A 25,594-nucleotide genomic window follows, 5' to 3' on the forward strand; every position below is an offset into this window, starting at 1 on the left:
AATGTGAAATTATTTTTCAGCTTCTAAATTTTATGATCAGAATAAATCAGTTCTTGACAAAACTTAGCTGAGTTTTGTTTGAATTATCTGTGTATATTTCAGACAATAAAATCCGTTCAATATTTAAAACCTGGAGAAGAACACATATGGCCTCCCTTGATGTCATGACCTACTCAGGGAGAAATTAATATAATCATTACCCCTATGTACTCTAATAAAGTGAAGTTATCAACTCTGGCAGCGCTCAGATCAAAAGGCTGACTGTTGTCCTGGTTGACCTTGGATTGCTGCCATATCCCCACCCAGATACTGACTCGCTTCCCCTCCTCATCAGAACAGGAAGAGAAAATAAGATTGAAAATTCTTGTCATTTGTTAGTGTCTTTACACTCTTTATGGGAATAGAAATATAACACACTAGAAAATTACCTGATTAAAATTAGATAAAGAAAATAAACCAAAAACGTCCAGATTAATGATTATGCATTTAAGATAAAAATTTAAAATGTGGAAAATCTGTACCGTTAGCCACAATGTAGCAAACACTGTAACTGTGAAGTTGAATAAAATAATTGCTTCATAGTTCTAGTTAGATAAGAATATTATGAACCTCAAGGAAATCTTTAGCAATTCAATTTACCTAGCATCTTGCAGTTATAACACAGCTCCAGCATGGGTCATTTCCATGGGGTTCAGTCCTTCAGGAACAGGCTGGTCCAACATGAGTCCGTCATGATCTCCAAGTTTTGTGAGAAAATATGCTGCCACTTGGGGTCCTATTCACATTCTCCTGTCTGGACTTTCCACAATCAACAACTTCATTTGCACATGTATTTCTGAGTGCAGAGAGGTCTATGGCCTACAGTGTTGATATCTTCTCCAACAAGGTCTTCCATGGGCTGCAGGAGGACAATCTGTTTCTCCATGGTCTTTACAGGCCACAGAGGAATCCCTATTTCAGTGCCAGGAGCATATTTTCCTTCCTCCTCCCCTGATCTTAGTGTCTGCAAGTTGTTTCTCTCACATTTTTTCTCAGTCTCTCACAACTGCTACACAGTATATGTTGCCCTTTTCCAAGATATATGTTATCAGAGAAGCAGAATCTTCTTTGTTGATGCATTAAGCTATGGATCCATTTTGGAGCTGCCTGGAACTTTCTCTGTCTCATGTTGTGAAAGTCCCTACTCTCACAGAAACCACTCCTACTGCTCTCCTCCCCAGTATCTTGCCAAAACAGGCAGGAAATATTTATAATTAGGAATCTTGCATTATCATGAAAAAATATTTTAAAACATAATCAGAACCTCGCTCTATAAACCCATAGTTGATTATGATTTCAAGTAGTTAGTAGACTACTACAATCTTGGAGCAGGTAGAGATGTTAGACTCTGTAATCAGAAGTAAGCTCTTATAATTCCACAATGCTTTAGAAGATGCCTTTGTTTTTATTTTTTCATAGGAAACCATTAGTTTTCTAGCATAAATCAGAATGTGACAATCTCAGTCACTTTAAGTTCTGAAGTCAGGATCAATGTATTTATTAACACTTTTCAGTCTGTGAATATATGTTAGAGATTTGCTGTCTCTGCATTTGCCCTGTATTTTTGTGAAGCTTCTTGTTATCTCAAGCATGTCATCCCTTGTAGTGTAAGGATTTGCAGTCTTACTATAACCACTTGCAATCTTACCTAAAAGATACTGCAGCTGATGAAAATTTTCTTGTTAGGTCAAGAAAGCCTGGAAAATTTGTTTTGAGAGGACAGTAAAATAGGTAGTATGACACAGAATTTACAACTTTGAGAGCAGCACGAGAATAACATGCTTATTCTCTCTTGAAAGTGTGATAGGGTAAAATAGATTTCTTATGATTCTTATGATTTCCCTAACGAGAATCAAGGTATAAAGGTATATTAATTTTTTCTGATAAATAGAGTTTTTTTAAAGGTACAGTGATTAATAATATTAAGAGGAAATAGGAAATTCTGTCATCGATTGCAGTGTTTTGTAATGCAAATATCATGAACTGTCATATATAAAAATTCTTAAATTCATGTGACATGTAAAAATAATAGTTTTATGTTTCTGTTCTTTTTGTGTGTGCATGTTAGTGTTAAAATTTGTGTTGTATACTTAGAAATAGAACAATGGTGCTCAGGTACTGGCAGAAATTAAGTGTATTTTAATATTGTTCTAACTTCTGTACTGTTTCTGTGCCATGCTTTGAATTTAGTTATACTCTTGGTAAAAACTTTAAAATGTAATCTATACAAACCTTGAAGAACTAAAAAGGTTTCATTTGAGAATACACTTTTATTTTGTTTTCTATTTTTTGCTTGTTTTATTTGTTTCTAAATTGTATGGCTATGGCTGTAGAAAATTATTGAGTGGAAAATGTTTTGAGATCTTTAACTAAAGAGAGAAATTAAGCTCTCAAATGCAAAAATATTCCATCACTGGGAAAGTAAAAAGGACTCTAAAAGGGTATCACTTTCAGGGATGGAAATTTTATGAAACATATATGTTCATTAATTTGCTTTATTATTTGGTGTTATTTTTGCTATTAATTTGATAATGTTTCCATATTTATAATAAAAGATAATAGAAACATTAACTGTCTCCACATATATATATATATATATCTGTGTGAATCACAAATGAAGGTAAAATACATGGAATAAATAAAATTTATGTAACTGTAAATGTGGATTAGTTGTTAAAACAGACAGATTGTATAAGGTAGGGTCATATCCCAAAAGTGTGAATGGAAGGACATAGAGATAAGTATTTAATTTTTTTAAAGGGAAGTTATCATCATCTCATGCAGCCACTTTTTCTGTCCAAAGAAATAAGCAAAGGCTTACTGAACTCTATTATTTATGGAAGTGAAAAGGATATAATGGAATATTTATAAATAATTTGCCTTTTATCTAATTTACACTACTAAGTATAACTTGTGTACTATTTTCCCTTTTTCAGAAATCATGAATATCATATAAACATTGGTAATGTTCACTGATGTGTTGTTTCTGTGATGTCTGAGGCAGGATTTCATATTATGTCTTGTGATTTTAAAAAGAAATTTTCAAAGAAGGTATAGTATCCATGTCCCAAGCGGCATCTAGCATATCTGAAAACTTCTACCCTATATTCCTTTGAACAAGGGCTTTTGTGCCAGAATCTTGTCATTTTTTTTCTATCAGCTGATCGAATAAGAGATATTACTGCTCTTCATAAGCTTTCCTTTAATATCTAGCTTTTGTCTTTGGAGAACAGTGTCATAGGTCTGAATCAAACACATTGGAATTAACTGTGACCAGAAGCACATATGTAAACGTCAGTGCTGAAGCCTAACCTTTTTTCTAACACTGTCAACTATATATTGCCATCTGGCTTTCTCAATCTGCTTTCCAAGAAAATGTAAATGTTTCCACCCTGCTAGCAGGGAATTTCAATGTACATCATAGAAGAGAGAGGATGTAAAGCTCAGTGCTCTGTTAGTGGCTAACAGAAGTAGCAGACAGCCCAAAGCATCGTGCTTATCTGTTGCTTTAATTCAGGAGCCAAAGTGATATTTCCTTCTGTTCCCAGCTGATAACAAGTGCAAAATACAGGCAAAAATAACTTTGTGACAACTGCATTCCTATTAAAAAAAAAAAAAAAAAAAAAGAAAAACCAACTGCTGGGCTGATTGGCAAGATGTTGAAAATGTTCATAGGTTTGCTGACACTGAAATGTGTAGAAGTGGAACTAAGGGAAGGGGAAAATGAGTCCTGGGGAAAAAGAGGGAAAGAGAAGCCAAGAAAAGACATAGCAAAAGGTTAAGTACATTGAAAGAAATCAATTTTAATTTAAAATTTAACAAGGAAGGTATATTTTGAGAGAAAATATCTTTTGCTTCACTGTAATTGAAAATGTGTACCCAGTTTGTTTCCCCACAGTAGCTGAAGTGTGAGAGAAAAATCTCATGATGCTGCTGCGCAAGTTTGTTTCCCAATTTCAAGTTAGGTGTAACAAAAGAGAAGAGGTTTTTACCTCTTAACCTCTGGTGATGATTCAGTCTCCTGCACTTCTCTGCCTTGGAGAATTCCAGACTAGACTTGTTTGGAAATTCACCATTAGAATACTTTCTGTTAAGAAATTATTAGTTGTTCTCAAGATGCAACTTGTGATGACATATACAGCAAAGTGAATTTATCTTTGAAGCAACTTTGGAGAGATTTAATTCTCAGTTACACATTTTACTCATTAACCTTTGCAGTCTGGAGACATGGTTATATTTCCCTGCAATTTTAGAAAAATTGTTGGTTTCTGACAAAGTCTTCAAACACTTTTGGAATTCTGCCTGTGAATAAATGTTTTGAAATTCAAAAATATTATAGAACTTGTAATAAAAGCCCTTTTTCAGCTCTCTACTGATAGTTATTTGTGGTCAAATCTATAAGCATTTTAAATTAAATTTGTCTGAACAGGAGATTTATGTATAAACAGCCTCCACTAAAGCTTATAATGAAGGGGCAACTACTGAAAGGGCTTCTGAGAAAATGAGTTTACTAATGGTGTAAGTCCAGGGCTGCAAAGAGTTTCTGGAATAATGCAGACTTTTTATTTTTTGGAATTATGTTTATAACTAAGATTAGGAATTTGTTTCTTGATATTAAAATTAGAATATAGTAAAATGACATTTCAGGTGTTAGGAAATCGCATATTAATTTTATAAGATTTTTTCAATTTTTTTGAACTAATTAATTTTTTAAGCAATTAAACTACAGGAAAAGCATTACTGATTTTTTTTTAAGTTAGAGCATACTTATTATTCTGATGAAATAAAAATATGCAATTTCCCCTCAATAAAATAACATTAATTCTTAAAATAATGTCAGTATGTGACAAGGTCTAGTTCTTCTAGATGTTTACACTCTAAATTAAAGGCCATAAATTTGTCAGATGTGCAGTGCCTCTCCAACAAGTATTTATATTAGCATTGAATAACTAACTATATAGTATTAATCCATCTTCTTGTAGAGTATTTTTATAACCTATAGTTTCCTCAAAGGTTGTATATCCTTTACAGCAAGGAATGCTGGTGGATATAGAGCTGAAATTTTCTGTGATTTTCTGAACAATGTTGTTCTGTCTATACTGCTACCATTGCATGAAAACTCACTATTAAGTTAAGTCAGTGAGTTTCTGAAAAATTTGTCTCCTGTAGAAATCTATTCATTGTGTTGTAATAAAGCTGAGAGTTGTAATAAATTTGGTTCTCTTTCAGTTAGAAGGACAGAAATATCATATGGTCACAAGACAACAAAATTACTGAATATTTACTTCTAGGTGTAATAAATCCCTGGTTTTTCCACTGTGTTTTTTTCCACATTTCCATTAATTTCTCTGTCCCTTCAGATATCTCTCTGTTGTCATGTTGCTACTGGTTGACCTTCTTCTGCCTGCAAATAGCTTCCATGAAAACTTACAGTATATTTTTTTTCCCCAGAAACTTAAACTGATTGGGCTATGATTTTCAGAACCATCTTTTCCCCATCTTCTTGATATTATATTACACTCTTGATATATTAGATTGATGTTACGGTATAGTATAGTATAGTATAGTATAGTATAGTATAGTATAGTATAGTATAGTATAGTATAGTATAGTACAGTACAGTATAGTATGGTATAGTATAGTATAGTATAGTATAGTACAGTATAGTATACTACCGTATTTTAGTTGCTCTTTTAGTCAGTTAGGACTTCTTATCTTCATTTCCTTTCAAAGGTGATAGAGAGCAATTTAAAATTGAGAGACCTTTGCTTTAACCTTTTGTTTCATAAATAATATTCTCATAAATTTGAAGTCTTCAGTCTGTAATAAGAAGAAACTTGGAAAAAAGAAATGGTACTTCGAGATCAAAATGAAAATGAAATTTTCTTATTTAGATACCTACATTAAGCTCCTTTGCTCTGAAGCACTTAATTTGCTACTGCTAAATTCTCTGACTAATTTCTTCAGCATCAACATTTTTAAATCCATACATATTTGTATAAATATATATACGAATAAATGTACACAAAATGAATTCTTTTTAGACCACTTATTTATATGTATATTGTATCACACAATCAAGGAGAAATTCAAAGAGTGAAACTGTTTATGCTTCTGTCCTTTGTGTAACTGTTTTGATGACCCCTCTAATGAGACAGGCTAAGATAATATAATAAATGTCTTATTGCACTTGGAAGATAGGGAAGAAAAATAGTAACTGACACACTGTTTCATTCCAGGTGGGAGTAAAAAACAACTGTTTTCCTCACCGTTTACAACCCAGTTAAGAATTTGACTGACAGAATGTTGGCACCAGCTGTGGCAGAACTGATCAGCCTCAACTCCAAGTAAGTGATGTCTTACACATTTGGAGATTCATTTCAGATTAAATTTACAAAGCCTACTGATTTCTAGCAACAAACACAAATTAAAAATACACTTTATATGGCACTGTAGAGGACATTGATTTCCCTTGTTGTAGAATTCTTAAACATATCTTTAAATCAGTGTGTAACTTCATCTGTTCATAATGTTACTTGGCAAATTTGATGCCACCTCATTCTGATTCCTCTTCCTTTCTAGGCAATTAAAAGCACTATCTGAAAGTAATGACAAATTATTGTGAAACATAAACATGAACATGGGGGAAATGTTCAATGATCAAGAAAATGTAGACAAAAAATAGTTTGTTGACATGGAAGAAAAACTGGTGGAAAAAAACCTAAGTAAGAATATTTGGATGCTAATTAAATTAACCCTACTTCCCACTGTATTTCTCATGGGAGACAATTGTGGGTAAAGAACAGAGTTAGAAGCCTTGATAGTCCAAAAATTATCTCTGAGGGAGGTCCACATGTTATCTTTCACAAGGTTAAGGTGACAGCAGTGCTACAGTCACCCACACAGGAATTACACACACACATTAAAGTGCACCTCTCATCCTTCTAGTCTTAGATTTTTAATATTCATGGACACCAGTATCTCAGTTCTACTTAGAGTTTTGTTTTCTTTGATGTTGAAAGATTCCATTTTTCTTATAGCTAGTAGGAAGCTGTAGAGAAGATAAAGGCAGGATGGTTATCAGTTTGTTGGATCAGCTTTTTGCTCAAAATATAATTTCTCAGTGAAAATCTATTTTCCTCTTTCAAAACTGGGCACACGATGCCTATTGTAGCAGACCACATCTAAGAGCATCATTTTTACATTGGTATATATATTCAGTATGAACCATTCAAATTGTTCCCAAATATTAACTAGCATGTAGTGAAAAAAAAAAAAATCAGAATTAAGAGAGTGTGATGAGAGTGTAACTAAATTATTTAAGATATTTATGTACTCTGGAACTCAAAAAAAGTAAGATGAAAAATGAGGCTGTAAAGTTACATATTTCACAAGTACTTCTAGTGAGGAAAGTACAAGAGATAAAGTGAGAGACTACTTTTGGAAAAAAATATAATATGTGTATATTAATCAATTTAGCTTAACACTTACAATATGAGTGACAAAAAATATAACCCAGAAAAATGAAGCATATAGAGCTTAAGAAAATTGCTGCTCAAGTTACAGCAGTTAAAAATACCCTGACACCAGAATACTCAGTCTTTTTCTATCACTTTGTCTGAGTGATAGACTAAAAGGCAACGAAAAGAAATATTGTATTCATTCTACATATGGGAACAAGGTCACAGCAAAGTGAACATTTGACATTACGAGTCTGCTATTGGGCCAAAAATGGAACCTGTTTATTTTGACCCTTGTTCCAGGGTTTCAGACTTCATCTCTGTGAAAGGTTAACACTTTGCATCTAGATAACATCAGGATCAGATTTTCACAAGCTTTTAGTACCCTCACTGGATGAGGTCTTCTATTCTTTCCAGGGAGAGCACTTAACTGATTATCAACTGATAGTCTCTGATTTTAAAATATGCTGAAGGTCAAGGTTAACATTTTAGCAGCTTTCCTATGTGATGACAAAATTTGACAAGGTCTAATTGGTTGTGATTTGTCTTTTAATCTTGTAATCTCTTATTATTGTTCCATTTATATGTGTGAAGATAACAGAATTTAGAGGCATATTGAACTGACATTTCCCTTAGACACGGGAAAAAAGAAACTGTATATACTGATGACATTTCTATGGATTGATTCAATTCATAAATAAGGGCAAGAAAAAAGCTTAGCTTCTGTCTCCCTCTTTTTTAGTGCTTTGAATAGGCAGGTAGTGAGAAGGGCAACAGTTCTTTTTACCAGTTTTGGAGCTGTTGTTTACATGGTATTGTCGGGAGGGTACGAAAATCTCTTTACTGTTTGTTCATCAATAATGAGTCTAAAAGTTGTATATAGAGAAAAAAGGAAACTGATTCCCTTTAAACATGACAAAAATTCTGTCTGCAGTTCTTAAACTAAGGCCTGCTAATATATTAAAGTTAAGGCTTGAGAACTTTTACATAAGTTCAAAAGCATCTTCTGAATGTTATGTAAATAACATATTCTTAAAAGTCTTTGAAACAAGAACATCTACAAAGATAGAATTTTAAGTACTTTTCCATATTTATAAGTGCAGAATTTGCTGATGGTTAATGTACTGTATGTGCAATACACATACAAACCACTCAATAAATGAAGCAATCCCAGAGCAGACCAAACAGAGACGGCATGTGAATATAGTAATATGAATATCATTGCATGTGGAATCCTAACATCTTCTATTTTTATAATTCCTGTGGAGTGAAACTACTCTCCTCTTTATGCAAATGTGAAATTCAGGTGAGAAAAAGCAATTAATTTCCCCAATGTATTATAGGAAATACATGGAAGTCCAGGGAGATAGATACTTATCCAGATCGTAAGGATCTTGGAAATGAAGATGCCCTTTGTCCCTTTATGCAGGGCGGTCAATAATACAGGAAACAAGCAGTCTGTTTTCACTTTCACATAAAAATATTTGTGTTTTAAAAGGGCAACAATTTTTGGAAACAATTTATAGCATTGGGAATACTGTTATTTTTTTTGTCATATTCTACACACTGGTGTTACAAGAAAGCTGTCAGGCATCTTTATTTCATATGATGTTATCATATGAAAGATCACACATTTCACGCATCTTATCATAATAATTTTTATGTACCTTTTAAGTCAGGTAATATACCTGACTGAGTTCTGGGATGGGGCATGTTTGTTTATATGTGATATGAATTTGGATAGATCCTATCTGTTGATGCTAAGTTGATCTCAGTAGAGCTTTGTGCAGACTATTTTCAAGCTGACTATTGTCATGCAAAGTTATTTGCCTTGTGTTGAACATTAAAGTCACAGCTAAAACTGTTCAGTCATGTCCTAGGTGAAGCTTGGATAAAATATCTTGGTATGTCCATTATTTTTTAAAAAGTATACAGCTTTTACTCAAGATAAACTGTTGCTTCTTCACTAGAAATTCACTAGAAATCACAGTAATTATTGACAAGACCATAGTTTACTTCAATTTCTATCAAAGATTGCCACATGTTGCAAGATGATTTGCCTCTGGGGATATCTTTGTACATATTGTTTATAAAAACTTAGAAGTTTTTGTCTGCATGGAGGATACCCCAATATCACACGACTCCTACATGTGATTATGTAGTCTTTTTGCCTGTATGCTAAGATGACTAAATCTTATTAGGTGTAAAAAGGTATCAATTTAATATGTAAAAAATAATTTACTAGTAGTATAATTGAAATATTGAAAGTCTAAATAAAATACTATTTTCAGTTCAGATGTTATTATTATGCATAAGAAAAGAAAGTAAGTTTACCGATGAGACCAAAAACTGAGAGGTGCTGTTGACTCTTGGGCAACAAGAAGGTTTGCAGAGGGATCTGGGTAGGTTGCTGCAGTACTGTGTCCCACAATTTAAAAAGATTTTAGTATCTTCTAATATATCTAGAGGAGGGCAACAAAGCTCATGAAAAAGCTGGGAAACATGTCCTATGAAGAATGGCTAAGGATTTTGGCCTTGTCCGGTTTGTAGGAAAAGAGGCTCAGAGGTGACTTAATTTCTCTCTGCAGCTTCCTGAGGAGAAGTGGAGATGAAGGTACTGACTCTTTTCTCTGGGATTCAATGATAAGACAAGTGGGAATGGTTTCAGACTGTGACAGGGGAATTTCAGATTGGACATTAGGAAGCAATTTTTTATCTAGTGGGTGGTCAAAGCCTGGAAAATAGAGTGGTGGTTGATGTTGTGTCAGTATTTAGAGGTGTTTGGACAATGCCCTTAGCAACAGGCTTCAACTTTGGATCAGCCTTGAAGTGGCTAAGGAGTTGAAGTAGATGTTTGTAGACCCCTTCCAACTAAAGTATGTTATTCTGCTCTAAAGAATAAACAAAAGATATATTACTAGAGGATACCTCTCCATAATCATCATAGAATTATAAAACACCAGATTGCAAGGGGCCCTCAGAGATCATCTGGTCCAAACTTTCTTGTCAAAAGCATGGTCTAGACAAGATTGAGTAGCACCCGGTCCATTTGAATTTTAAGTGTCCAACACAGTGGAATCTACCATTTCCCTGGAGAGATTACTCAGAAGTCTGATTGTTTTGAAAAAACCTTCCTCTTGCGTATAATAAGATTATCCCTGGAAGTAACTTGTAACTGTTACCCCATATCTTTTCCAAATGACTCCTTCTGAAAAGGGAGTTGTCAACTTCTTTGTAGTCACTCTAAATTTTCCTGGGTGGATGTTGTCAGGGCCCATCAATTTGCAGAGGTGAAGTTGCAGTAAAATTTACTCAGCAACTCATCCTTCAGCGAAGGTGGGTTTCTGTTTATTTCAACCTGGACTTTTGCTCCCCAGGTGGAGCAGTGCTGGTGCAGAGAGAGGTGAATGAAGTGCTGAGAATCTCTCCCTTTTCAGCATTTTTCGTGACTGATTCACCTGTCTTGTTTAACAGAAAGATAGTACTTTCCTTCTGTTTCTGTTTGTCATTGAGCAGTTTCTTGTAGTTTTTGATGTCTCTGGTCAAGACCAGTTTTAGCCAAGCTTTTGCTTTTGTAACTGCATCTCTGCACACCTTGGAAACACTCTTGTGTTTCTCAATGGGTCTTCATTTGTTTTGACATTTTTGATATGATTCTCTTTTGGTTGTGATCAGACTCAAAAGCTTGTAGCTCAGCCAAGGGGATCTCTTGCTCTGCCTACTTCCCTTATCTTTAAAGAGGATTAACTGGTTTTTGCTTCCAGAAGTGCATTCTTGAAAAACTCTCAGTATTCACCAGCTCCTTTTTCCTCCAGGGAAGCTTCCACAGAATACCTCCCAGCTGTATTGTGAGCATGTTGAAGTTTGCTCTTCTAAAATCTTTGTCTTTAAAATCTTTAAAATCTTATGTGCTCCCTTCAACCCCAAGCTTCACAATACTGCTGCTAAGGCTATGACTAACCAAGATAATTGCATAGCAGGTTTCCTTGGTTTGTGAGCAACAAGTCCAGCTGTGCCTCATTCCTTTATGATACATCTAATTTTTGTATGAAGAAACAGTCCCATTTCAGGAACTCTCTGGATTTCATGTGAGCTGCTGTATTCTTCTTCCAACAAATGTCTGCGTGTGCCCTAAATTGCCCTATAAGAATCAAGTTCTCTTGATCCAAAGCTTGATAAGTTCTTTATAACCGTAGAGTCTCCAGTATAATCTGAACCACTTTTCTTGTCATTTACTCCCTTTGCTCCTCTACACTCTATTATGCACCCCATTTCCAAACAGCCTCTGTTTTCATGCCAGCAAGCCGTCTTCACCAAATCATTATGAAAACCCAATAGATGTTACATACAGACTTCACGTATTTGTTATTAAACTCTATTTAAAATTATGGTCACCAAAAAAAACCAAAACTAAACAAAACAACCCCCTTCCACATGAACATACAAAAAGAGAAAAATCCCAAAGCAATCAATCAACCAAAAAACATCAAAAAATTCAACAAAACAAAACATCCAATAAAACAAAACAGAGATGGGCAGGCCAGGAGAAAAGATTATATCTAAACAAGTTTAAGCACAACTTCAGGCAGCTGAAAGCTGTTTCAGACAAGGTGAGACTGATTAGCTTAATTTAGGAAAATTTGCAAAGTGACCATAATACCTGTGGTTGGCTACTGGCAGTAGTGAAGTTTTTATTTACTGCAGTAAGTCAGTCTGTAAGTACTTGTCCTAATCATTATTTTCCTTCTGTTTCTGTTTGTCATTGAGCAGTTTCTTGTAGTTTTTGACATCTCTGGTCAATACCAGTTTTAGGCAAGCTTATGCTTTTTTAACTGCATCTCTGCACTCCTTGGAAATGCCTTATTGTCATTATGAGAAAGAAATCATCTTCTCTATGCTGCCAGTGTTATCTATGTGATTTGTGAATATTGCAGAACAGGACTTAGTAAAAAATTCTATCTAGCTACTCATTAAATAAGCATTATCTCTTACCTTAACTTCTTACATGTGAGACTTAAAAATGGCAGAACCTGTACAAACAGCAAAATTTACTCATTTAAAGCATTTTTAAATGTTTTACTTTGCTGACATAGCCACAGTTACAATGAAAGGAAGTGACACCTTCCCTTACCTCAGAAAATCTGGTTTTTTATTAGGCTTCATATTTTGCATATTCTCTTCCTCAACTTTTCTCTACTCTGCTTTACTCAAATTCAGAATTAAGCATTTTAACATAAAGAGTTGCTAGTTCATTTCCTCTCAATGTAGGAGCAGGCACAAAAATTGTTTCTTTTTCACCTAAATTGGAATACAATTATTATTGTTGAAATAAAATATGTACTAATTGTAGTAAAATTATTTGGATTTTCTAGAACAGAAAATAAGAGGCAACATTCCTGTCTCTATATCTCACCTTCCTCCATCTCCTTTCGACTCAAGCTGTAAATTAAATAGATAATAAAATCTAAAAGTGACATCCTCAGAAAGCTATTAGGTTTCTTATTTCTTTCTTTTCTGCTATTGACTTTTCTTTTCATATGTGAATAAATACATTATCCATAGCAGTATAGCTGGTGGCTGAATTATTTCTAAAAAGAAGTCTGGTTCCTTCACTCAGGAATATTTGCAGTAACTTACAGGAAAGAAGTTCTGAATTAATTGTTAACATTGCAAACATACAAACAGACATTTTACAAAAACAAAACCATTCTAGATTTTATCTGCAGTCAGTCAAACCTCTCAAACCATTATAATTTCATGATGTATGCCCTTTTTTTAAAAATCATTTTAAATCTAGTTTGCTGTTGTCTATAAATAATTAGCATTCAAATAGTGTCAGTCAGATTGTCAAGCAGCCAACATGCACACAAACATATCACTGCTTATTACAGCAAAAATAATGTTTAAAACTTTGGAAGTTTTTACTGCTTCAAAGCATTTTAGCAGTAAATACAACACCTGATCCCTCCATCTCTACATATTTAGTGAGGTTGTGAAAAATTCAGCAATGCTCCAAGAAGGCAGCTAATGCATATAAGGTCAAAGGGTAGATAGAGGTCCAATTGTGTCAGGAACCCACGTTTTAAAAAAGGAACCCACTTGCCGCGGCAGTTACGTCCAAATATGGACAACACTGGACAAACCAGACCAGTGAAGAGCTTTTTGCTTTTATTTCCAGCACATCAGTCTCAAGACATACAATGGAGACATGATGTTAACAGCTCGCTGATCCACAGAGAATGCCCCGAGAGGGTGGGGTGACACAGAGTGACATAAAACCATCTCAGTCTAGATTTCAGCCAATCATACATAGAACAACACATATTGACAAGCATTCTATCCAATCTTATAAAACATACATAATGGTAGTTAAAACAAAGACTGGTTCATAAGAGACAAAGAACAGAGATCTATTCATGCTAACCTTCTAAATATATACATTAAATAACCTTGTTGCCATCCTAAAGCCAATTCTACAGAGGCCTATTTTTATTTGTCACGTATGCTCTACTGCTTGGGAAACTTTTCTGCTTGCTTGGGAAACTTTTCTGCTATATCTGCAATGCTAACAAAACTTCAGTCTGAGGCCTATACTTTTTTTAAACCATTTCCTAAAAACCTTCTAACTTTATGGATTCCAACAATGCATCTGGTTTTCTCATCTTGTGTTTGGAAGTCCCTTCTGAAATCTGTGTGAAACTTGTTCCAGACCTGGTGTGTTTCAGTTTTCCCCATGAAACGCGGTTCTTTTAGGGCAGATCACTTCAGTGTTGACCTATTGTATCATCACTGAAAGATCACGTGCAAACTGAACTTTTAGTTTGCACTGAACCACAATGGATTTCTTAGACAGATATACAGCGATTAACTTAGAATGTCAAATGTGGGCACTCACATTCAGCAAAAAAAGAAGAGTGAGGAGTGATGATTAAATAATATATTCATAGATTACACCTCCATTCACTCATTTTGGCTTCGCTGTTTGTAACTTACTCTTCTGACTGAAAATACAGTTTTTTCTCTCTTCACTCCAGCTACTCTCCTCTGCTTCTCAAGGCTGCAAAGGACACATGGCCTGGAACCACCATGCATGTGAATTCACCTTAGACTCTATGTGCTTTTACAACTGTAAAAAAGTACAGGTAGCATATGTCTGTCTCCTGTCTGACCAGAAAGGCTGCACACAGGTAGCTGGAAAGATAGAAGACATCCACACAAAATCATTGATAATATAATTAAGAAGATTTCCTGATTTTATGTAATTGTTTCTTTAAATGCAATTTCCTTTTTTAGTAAGAACTCATGGAAAAAAATATGGAAGAGATGCTGGTATAGCTAGATGTAACTAATGAGAAGGGAATTCTTCAACTTGTATTTTCTTTGAAGTGTTTAAGGTAGTTCTTGTAGAGGGCAAGAGAATCAGAGGGGACAGAATACTGGCATTCTTCCCATGCTAATGGACAGCTGGATCATGATGGACAGGTTTCCAGCAGTAGTATGACATTTCTGGAGGATTTGTGTATGACAGATGGGATACCACCTGCTGACAAATTGAAGGGGCTATATTAACATTATTGAAAATAGGAAACTCTAAAACATGAGTAAATTAAGGGTGTCACATCTTTTGCTCCTAATATGTCAGGAAATATCAAGATTTATAAAGAGGTGAAACACAGAGGACAACTGACTCATTTGGAACTTATTCCAAAGTTTTGAATGTGTAGAATGTAAAGGATATTGGAGGTATGTATAAATTATTAGGCTGGACAAAGTTCTTTAAGGACAGATTGATCATAGCTGTCGCTGTTAAACAAAATATGGATACACCTGGCTCTATTACCTTCATGAAAAAGTAGCTTCTTCAACACACTTGCAGTATTGTAACTATATTACTGCCTTTTTTAAGACCTTTCCTATCATGCAGGAGAATTTCTGTGCTTTTAGTTTCAGTTGTCATGTGAATGCATCCAGTGTAGAGTAACATTAAGCAACAAATTAAATGAATCTTAAAACTTTAGACATTTGATTGCTGAAGATCTGTAGAGGAATTAAGTGCACTTTGACTTTACCTTTTTTGCAGTATTTAAATTATTTTTAAGTGTGTTTATACAGAAAGGCTCCATCAGAATGACTACAGAAGGCCAGCCTGCACATATACTTTGATTATGTAAGGTACAGTTCTAACTAATAAGAATTTCTACCTTCTATGTATGATTACTCTTTTGTTTAAATACAGGTTAAAAAAACCTTCAAACATTTCTTTAAATGAGTAAAAACCATAGGTGAGGAACTAGCAGCAGCAGGTAATTTTTAAAACTGAAGGCAGTATAAGTTTTAGCCCATATGAAAGAAAACAGAAAAAAAATTAAAAAAAGCCCTGAGATGTAAAAGCAATGAGGAAGACTGGCAAATAGGAAAATAAGCCTTTTGGCAAAGAGATAGAAAGTTTAAAAATTAAATTTTCAATTTTCTAGAAAACAAGTGAAACAAGTGTTCAATATTAATTCTAAGCTCCTAGACCTGCACGGCAAACTACCTCTTATTCTCCATTTTGTATCCAATAGGTAAAATTTGTTCACTATTCAGCAGCGCTATGCCACATTTTGCCCATATTTCCCATAATGACTGTATCCCTCCTGTAAGAGGATCTTCACTGGAAACCGTGCTACTTTTAGCAGAACAACGAACTTGTAAGCTCAGAAAGGATGTCCAAATTCTTTTCTATAGTATTAGGAAGAGTATTATATTTTTTAAGGCTCCCTGTCCATGGAAGATGGGACAAGTAGCCAACCCATTACACAGTAAAAAGGAGTACTCTGTTTTAAGAGTGAAGTCCTGCCTGTTTCAGGATTTTAAGGGCTGTAGCTGTAAACAATGTCTTGTTTCACATTACTCAAAGTTATGGCAATGAATTTTTCTTTGGTCTATCCTTTTTTCCTGGTAAATTTGTACTAAAAATAGAAATCTATTTCAGAAGACATTGAAGTTAATCTCAAGCTTTGAGTATCATTTGTAGCGCAAAGATCATAAATGCTTGTTTTGTTTTATAGTATTTATTTATTCTTCTGTTGCTCTAAATAATTAAGATGTGTGAAAATTATAGTCACATAAGCAATAGTTCACAAACTACTGACTAATTCATTGATTACTGCTGCTTTGAAATATGACTACCATTTCTGCTGACACTTACAAGTAAGATGATTTACGGACAACACTTTCCCAATTAACATTATAACGTATAACTTTATATAAAAATCATATTACTATGTTAAACACATTAAATAGGCAATAGAATTCCTATCTCTTAGGCCCAGATATTTATGTTATAGAAATTCACAGTTATTTAAATATTTATAAAATGAGAGTTGAGAGCAGCATTTTGAAAAGCAGTTAATAACGAACAGACATCAAGGGAGCCATCATTATAACAGCAAAACGCTGTGCAATTCCAATAACTTCCCTGGTGCAGAAGCAGGCCATCAAATTTAATTAAAAGCAGTCAAAAATAAACTGAAAAATTGAACTGCAAAAGCCTATCCTTTGCCAGCAGCTGAAGGCAAAGAGAAAGAAAAGGGAGAACCTTGAAAGTAGTAATGAATTGATAAGCCTTTCTGCCTGCAACTTGTAATTTGTTCTGTCAGATTTTAGTATCAGTTAAACTAGATTAATAAAACAACCACTGTCTCTCCATCTTCAATCCTATGCCCAGTCCTTTTCTTATGGGTTTTGATGGTAAATGAAAGCCTGAGAGGGTCAAAATTTAAATTAATTTCCTTGTTTGCTGATTTCTTTTATGTAATTCGGTCATGTACATTAGTCAGAAACAGACAAAATAAAAACAATTTAGAGACAGAAATAAACATTTCTATTGAATGTGTTTTCTGGTTCTTCCAGAGAGCTTTCATATCTTTTTATCCAACAAAGGTAGATATAACCTGCAAAATTCATCTGCCCCTACAGCCTCCCATGGGGTAATGAAAGATAAGGAGAATCATTTGCGATGTACAAGGACTAGCAAATTTATTGCTGCTTTATATGCTCAGATTAATGTGTATATATTCAAACTGTACCACAAGGACAGAACCAATTTACTTTAGATCATTTTATTTTTTATAATAATAATGTTTTAATGAAGCTAAATCTTTCCTGCTGTGACCTTATTATGTTTTTCAACATCAGTGAGAAATAGATTATATTGAATTGTAACAGAGCTCATGAAACAGCAGGAATTTGGAGGCAGAAGATCAATTATATTTTAGTGGTCAATACAGAATTAGAAGAGGCAAAAGCCTAGTAGATTGTGGGAAATAAACTGATTGAAAAAAAAAAAGTAGATTACTTTCATGCCAATCAACATTACACACTACAATTTTTATAGGGGTTATGAAGACACAGTAATTTCCTAAGACAGAAATTTCCACTCTAGTAGATATTTTAGGAGGATTGAAATTATCATAAAACAAAGCAAAGTAAATAGGAAGTGTGATGTAGAAAGACTGAAAAAACTGATAGCAATATGACTGATTATTAATTCACTCATTGATAATAAATCAACTCATATGAAATTAAATGTGGCCTAAGTTATGAAATTTTTTGCATGTCATTCATTTTTCATCAATTATCATAATTTGAAAGGTAAATAATAATTAATTCAAAATAGAAGTTAAACTTTTCCCTCATTCTAATTTCTCTACATCTTTGGTCAAAGTTTATGCTCTTGAGTACAGGAGTGAGAAAACTTTCAAGCAAGATTTGCCTATAATTTGCTAGATATTGAAAAAAAATGCTCCTCAAATCACTTACTCTTGCTGAAATTCCTAGTTATTTTTGATGATGTTATATTCAAATTTAGATACCCTTTACACTAAAATAATGTAAAAAGCCCTCCAAAAGACATGAAAGGAGAGTCTACTACCCTCAATTATATGAAAAACTCCTTATTTTATGCATTATGTAGGAAGACTTTCTTGGATGTCATGCAAAGCAGTAAGAATAGTATTCATGTACAGGACTTCCTTCTACTTCTAATATGAAGAAGGCCTGCATATTCTTAATGCATATTAATTGTAATTCTTTAAACTTCTTCTGCATGATTCACAGTGAGACAGAAAACACTTACAGGCACATGGTATTCTGAAAAAGTGAGTGAAAGAATTACTTGATTTTCAAACCTTGAAGGGATTCTTTGCAGTGAGGGTAGGATATCCCTGTACACTGTCAGCCTGATGTGGACACATTTGAGATTGCTCTGGTGCAGTCAGATGATAGAATAGTCAAAAATCTTGGAAATAAATACAGGAAACATAATAACTTCAGCCAGTGTGAAGAGCATTTTTTTACCTGAGGCACTCAGACTGAAGAAATATCCAGCATGTTGGAACTGAAATATCCAGATGTTAGAACTGAATCTGAAGCAAATACGTGCCAAGGTTGGTCTTTAATATTTGCTTGCCCACTAGCCCCATCTGGAAAACAAGTCAGAGGATTTGAAAGTCCCCACATATCCGCCGCCTAAATCAGGACCTTTGAATTCCAAAGAAAGAAGTAAAATGGATACAATATGTCAGTCATCAGTGTTCTCACATTTATCTGTAAAGAGGAGGTCATCTTGACTTGTACTTCTGGGGATAGGCAGAGAAATTCCCTTATGACATGACGCAGTGAAGCAGCTGCAGCTGTGTCTGTTCTATTTCTAGAAGGTTATCAAGAATTGGTTTGAGAGAAATGACTGGTGGATGTATTTTTCAGATGGTTGGAAGGTCCCTATTCTTATCACAAGTCATTTATTTCCATGAACAAATAGTCAGGCTGTCACACCGATATGTAGTCACATTCAATCTGGAAAACAAAAGAGAGACTCTCAAAATCCCTCACTGCTTTACAGAGTGAAATCCTAAATATAAACTTGGTATCCTTAGGCCTAGAGTGATCTTGCAAATACCTTCTCTCCTGGTGCAAGATAAGACATGAAAGGATAAAAAGACATCACATTTGCCATTCTGCTGAAAACCAAAACTCTTTTTTTCTCCAAGTGTGTTGCCAGTTCATTAAACAAAAAGTTTCACCTTAGAGAAGACTTAAAATACTTTTGAAATTAAATCGAAACAAAACAGAAGAATACAAAACTTATATTTGAACAACAATTCAATATGGAAAATACTAGTAGTCAATGCCTATGCAAAGATTGTACTTTTAAAGTGAATTTCAGTCTAGTGTATATACACCTTGATTTTGTTTCTTCAAAGAAAATGTTTGACTATGGAAATTAAGTTAGCATTAGGGAAAGTCAGGATAAAGATAGTGGAATTCTGCTTCTGGATAACACACCTCTTTTCATAAGTAGGAAGTCTTTTGATTTTTATTTGTTTTTCCTCTTCCTCCTTCTTTTTATTCTGAAATGAAAGATTTTTCTAAGCATAAATTTAAAATCAAGATCAGCTTTATCCCACGAGTCTCTGCAGCGCAAATCTGTGTCCAGAACTGCATAAAATCAATAAAATGTAAACACAACTTATAGAGAACATGTTGACTATATAATCCAGCTTTTTTATCAGTGGGGTGCTGACTCTAACACAATTACATTGATTACTAGGTACTATTCTTTAATCAAAACAGCTTTTAAGTAATTTACCGTCCAGTGCAATTTCATTCTCTCTTTGATCTTCTGCTTGATCAAGGGAACTTCTTCACTTGTACCTCATAGTTAACTAAGTTCAAGTCAGCTTTTTCAATGTGATTTAATTAAAAGATATGACCATGTTTAAAATTTATCATATTAATGGGATTTTTTGTAATAATATTCTAGCTGAAATATTATTTTTTACAACTACATACTGAAATGTCACAAAAAATATTATACTCCAGTATTTTCAAATAAATTTTAAAGATCCAGGGAAGAAACAGTCTTTTTAAAACCACTTTCATGCATACTTTAAAGCCTAGTTCAATGATGTAGGAATAAGAATGAAAAATTATAGAAATTTTTCCCCTGGTTTATCAAAGTACTAAAAATGTTTGTAACTTAGGAAAAAAAACAACTGAGTGTAAACAAATTTGCAATGACAGTGGTACCTGACAGTTTTGAATGATGAGCAAATTGATTCTAAGCAGCTTTGACTTTACAAACACTAACTAATCCATGCCTTTCCCTTGATAAGAAAATGTTTGACACATCAATTAACATATAAATAAAAAATCACGTTGAGGATTTTTCCTTTCATGTTACTATTTCCTTCTGTAAATGTTGAACTATTACCATGCGTCACATAATGTTAAATTTCCATATTTTCAACTGAAAAATTGTTCCATTTATATTGAGCTAACGCTAAAGACTGTCATTCAATCTGTACCTTTGCATTCCAATTTGAAGGCTATCTGTATTGTGATTAATTTGTATTAGCATATGATTTTATTACCTTTGTCCACGACATTGCAGATGGATTTCTGAGGCCTCAGGTTTTCATGTGGTCATTTGTCTTGTCCCTCACTTTACATACATTATTATTAAAGATCTTAGAAGGCATCAAGTGTTTTTCTTTGCTGCACTGCGATAATCAGTGTGTCAATAATTAATGTACAATCATCAATAAAAATGATTACCATGACCAAAAAAAACTACAGTGCACGGAACAGGATGCATTCTGACTTTTTTCTAGGATATTTAAAGAATATTATTTGCAATTGCATTATGGTAGGATGTTACTATCTCAGATAATAATGAAATATATACTTTGAAATATGTTTTTAAAAGGACTACAAGGGGAAAAGTCAGTTGTTCTGTATAATAGTGCTGGAAAAATAAATTGCTATAGTTTTTTAATACATTTCTGTGTAACTGAAACCTGATTACCTCACTTTCTATATAGTCAGTAAATAAAACACAGGCGTCCCAGGAAAGACATAAAATAAATACTTGTTTGGATGTTTGTTTGCGGGATTTTTTTTAATCACAACTAATTAATAAAACCATTATTGTGACTCCATATTTTCTTAGGATGGAAAAAAATAATTTCCCAATTTACAGTATTTATCAAACACATAATTATCAAGAAAAAGAACATTAATGAATATTAATAAATTTTACTTCCATTATGATTTTAGGTTGTATTTTTGCAAGGAAAAAGTAGAAAATAACATAATTTGGTTTCATTATTTTAATAAAGCATATAGCTGGCAGGAAATTTCAGCTACTACAGCTCTTCCAGGTAAATCAATGCTTTGTCAATTTATGTGTGTTTTGTTGTATTGGCTAATATTTTTAGATAATGAATTTTCTCCATTTATGGAAGAGTAGCAAATATTATTTGTTAAGCTATCAAATTATCTGTGGTCTCACAGTAAATATGAATATTGTATTACATATACAGGCTTGCTATTCTGTGTTCCCAAAGACTTTTTTCCAACTTGTAAACAGTAAAAGTTACTGAGGTGTTCCCAGTAGTGAGAAGAGGCGATTTTCAGTTTAGGAACAGTGGGCAAGAAGAAATTAATCTCCAGCTGTGATCAGTAGGTTCTTGAAAGTACTTCTTTCCAAGTTCTTTCAGATTCACTCTGCTATGGTTCCTCAGCAGGCTTATTTGAAGTGCCTCAAGCATAGACCTGATTAAAATTGAGGATTAACCCTTGACCTGCCATTTTCTCCCCCGTCTTGAAATGTTCTCTTGATAAACAATGATTTCTAATCAAAATAGTTTAAATATTTTCTATTGTTACAGTTACTCAAAGTTTTCAGGCTCTTCCTTTGAAGGATTTGGTAAATCAACATTAGGTATAAGGTTAACCCAGTTTAAAAACATTATTATAATTTAAGAGCAATTAAACTGTAGATGCATTGATAGGAGGAGAAAAACAAAGCAGAATATTAATTCTTGAATGAATCAAAATGCTGTTAACAAATAACAGTGAGAGAGCATAATCAGTCAGTATCTTTGTGTCCCTAAATGTCCACATCAGGGATTGCTGTATAAGTTTGAATAAAGGTTCAGGGTGTAGTCAGTAAGGAACAGATGAAGACTACTTGAAAAAAACAGGCTTTTTCAAATATTTGACATATTTATGCATTCATTAACACTTATCTTTGAGAACATCCAGAGAACAGACCATGTTCCAGAAGACTGAAAAATGTTGAATATATTTTTAGGCTCACAGGAGAAGCAGCTGAAGAATTATAGGCATGCAACAATAACTTTAGTTTTCAGAAAAACATGGGGATACATAATAATATAAACTGTATTTGCAAATATGGAGGAAAAAAGATAGAAAAGAAATAGCCAACTTGAATTTATTCTAGCTACATCAAAGCAGTTTCATTTCCTTCTAGAGCAGGCTAACAAAACTTAGAGAGGAAGAAAATATATATGTCAGTCATTACCCAGCTAAGACTTCTCATTGTCTTGTATGACAATGTTTCCACAAGTCAGGATGGGAATCATGGAGGTCCAAGTGAAAATTTTACAAGAAAGATGAAAATTTATTCAGGTAATCTTACTAAAAGGAAAGCTATTATCAGCTTACTGTTAAAAAAGATATAAAGTGGCATTCCCTGTGAAGTTGCCATAAATCAAGCATAAATCAAATTGTCATAAATCAATATTACTCAGTTAACTAAAAATTAAAAGAAAAATAAGTTATTACATGTTTTATGTGTTTATGAATACAGTAGCAAATATTGAATTTAGCCTATATAAATTTAAAAATTACATTTATAAATAAAGAGTTCTAGAAATACATGGTGAGGAATAACTATCTTCATACATGAAGTTCTGGCATAAGCTCTGGCGACTGACCTTTTGGAAAAAGGTGAAATCTGTGCAAAACCAAGAGAAGCACGTGAAGAAGACTAGAACTCCAGAAAACTCTGGAAAACTTAATTAACAAGAACAGATTGAAACACCTGGATATATGTTAGCTACGAGAAGGACTGGTTAGGAACTGGTAACATTCTCCAAAACCAGGTAGCTTGCTTCAAAAACAATGACCTGCTTTTTCATGTCCATGATGGCTAAAAGATATAATAAGTTTACATGTGAGACTTCTATTGGACCAAAAATATAGCTGCAATAATGATTATATACTGGGCAGGTTGTAGTATCTTTATAATTTAAGACCTGTAGGAAAAAAAAAAATATTAAAGCTAGGACTAGATAATTATTACTTTCCTAGGGCAAGGAACATCTTAAAGATTCACATCCAGATTTGTTTTCAGTTGTTGGTCCTGTAACTTGCAATAGACTATACTTTGCTTACAATTTTGGAAGAATAGTTAGGCAGCCTTTGCTCTTTTTTTTTTTTTTTTTTAGAATTTTAACTGATAGAACAATTATATAATACTATAATGTGATCAAACAGTAAGGAGAATTTTAAATAATTCAAGGGTATCTTAACTGATTGGACAAATATGCTTTTGGTTTTGCATGGGAATTTAAGATTGTCATTTATGTGCCATTATATTTACATGCATAATATATATAAAAGATAATACATTTTGAGTGAGTGGGTCATGAAATTTATTTAATTTAATGCTAGACTACCTTCTGTAGCAGTTGTCATTTATTAATATATTAATATACCAACTGTAAATGAATGTGCATATATTTGTAGGATGAAAATATCTTTACAATTTTTTGAATGTTAAATTGGAAAGAGTACTTATCCTTCAAAACTGCAAACTCGTTCTTAAAATCCATTAATCAGCATGTTAGCCATCCATAGCAGAATTTTATGAAAAACACCATGCTAACCACACATTTGACAGAAATGCTTCTTCAGGTAGAAATCTACTTCCCTTTTTAAATTTATAATGAGCAAAGTATGTGCATCAGCAATCAAAGACTGCTAAAGTCTGTAGAAGATGGTGAACTTTACGTTTGGGTCTGCTGTTTATCCCTGAAAGATAGCTAGAGAGGAAAATTATTGGTTCCAGAATGTTTGTTACAAAAAATGCTGTCAGAAAAGGCCTTTTTTTTTGATAGTGCAGCATTGTGTTGACTGTGTAATTTACAGGACAGAAATTAACCTGAGATGATTCTTGATTCCTGTTACGGAGAATGGACTACCAGTTGACATAGGAAAGTTATTTTCAATCTCTTTGGCAGTTTCTCTGTTCACTAAATGGATAAAATAATTCTGTATTATGTTTCTTCAGGATTACACAGCTCCTGTGAATTATTTTGACATTTGCCAGTCGAGAATTAAATGTAATATCCCTGAGTCAAAATCTTGTAATTGGCCATCAGTTAGGCAATGTATACAGTATCTTCTGAAATTTTTTTTGCTTATAAGTTGATGTATCTTGACGACCAGTTTGCAATTTCTAGACTAATTTGATTTTCTATTAGTCCTCTCTTTTTTAACATGGAGGGTATCAATACTAGTTCTATATTTCTACTTCTATCCATCTCAAAACTGTTCCTAAAACAGATCCTAGTGTCTGAATTGGAAGGCACGGGATTTTAAAACTGACTTATATGTAAATCTTGTGATTCAACAGGCAATCTGGTACCTAGACCATCTGGAAAACAATTTGAATGAGAATATTCCTGATTTTTTAATATATATATGAAGTAGATAATATTGTCAAAAGTTTTAGTGTAAGTACGCGGGGGGGGGGGGGCTGGAAATCGTAAAGAATTTGGCACATTTTGAAGTACCTTATAGTGCTTGTAGTGGTGTGGAAACCTCACATGATTTGTACATACTGTAAAAGGGAGACATAGGAATCACTTCTAGGAAAAGTAGTCTTGAGATATTCAGGCAAAAATAATCAAGGACAATAGGCTCTATATGTAGTTACTTTTGCAGGCATTGAACGTTTTAAAGTTTAACTTTACATGTTTAAAATGTACCTTAAATAACACAAGGAATAAACTTAACTGAATCATTTTCAGTGGGAACAAAGCTGTACATAAATCCAGAATCTTGATTTTTACCTGGCATAGTTTTCATATGCATTGTTTTCGGCTTTAATTTCATTGTTCTAACTTGAGGAAGACTATTCTTTAATCATTATCTGTTAAACAGGTTTTATTTTTGACAAGTCCGTTGTCTCCAGCCCTTCCTGAAATAGTGATTGAATAAAGTTTGATATACTGGATATA

At 33.5% G+C, this 25,594-nt stretch overlaps 1 protein-coding gene across 36 annotated transcripts in view; it reads left to right on the forward strand.

The window, feature by feature from the left end:
* The window catches only part of PTPRD (protein tyrosine phosphatase receptor type D), a 1,169,657-nt gene that overhangs the window by 291,598 nt on the left and 852,465 nt on the right, over positions 1-25,594 (forward strand). For all 36 annotated transcript variants that reach the window (XM_058043168.1, XM_058043170.1, XM_058043166.1 and 33 more), the window contains exon 4: positions 6,286-6,386. The gene's annotated coding sequence lies outside the window, so the exon portion shown is untranslated. The remainder of the gene's footprint in view (positions 1-6,285; positions 6,387-25,594) is intronic.

This window comes from Melospiza georgiana, chromosome Z (genome assembly GCF_028018845.1).
Source record: "Melospiza georgiana isolate bMelGeo1 chromosome Z, bMelGeo1.pri, whole genome shotgun sequence".
Taxonomy (NCBI): domain Eukaryota; kingdom Metazoa; phylum Chordata; class Aves; order Passeriformes; family Passerellidae; genus Melospiza; species Melospiza georgiana.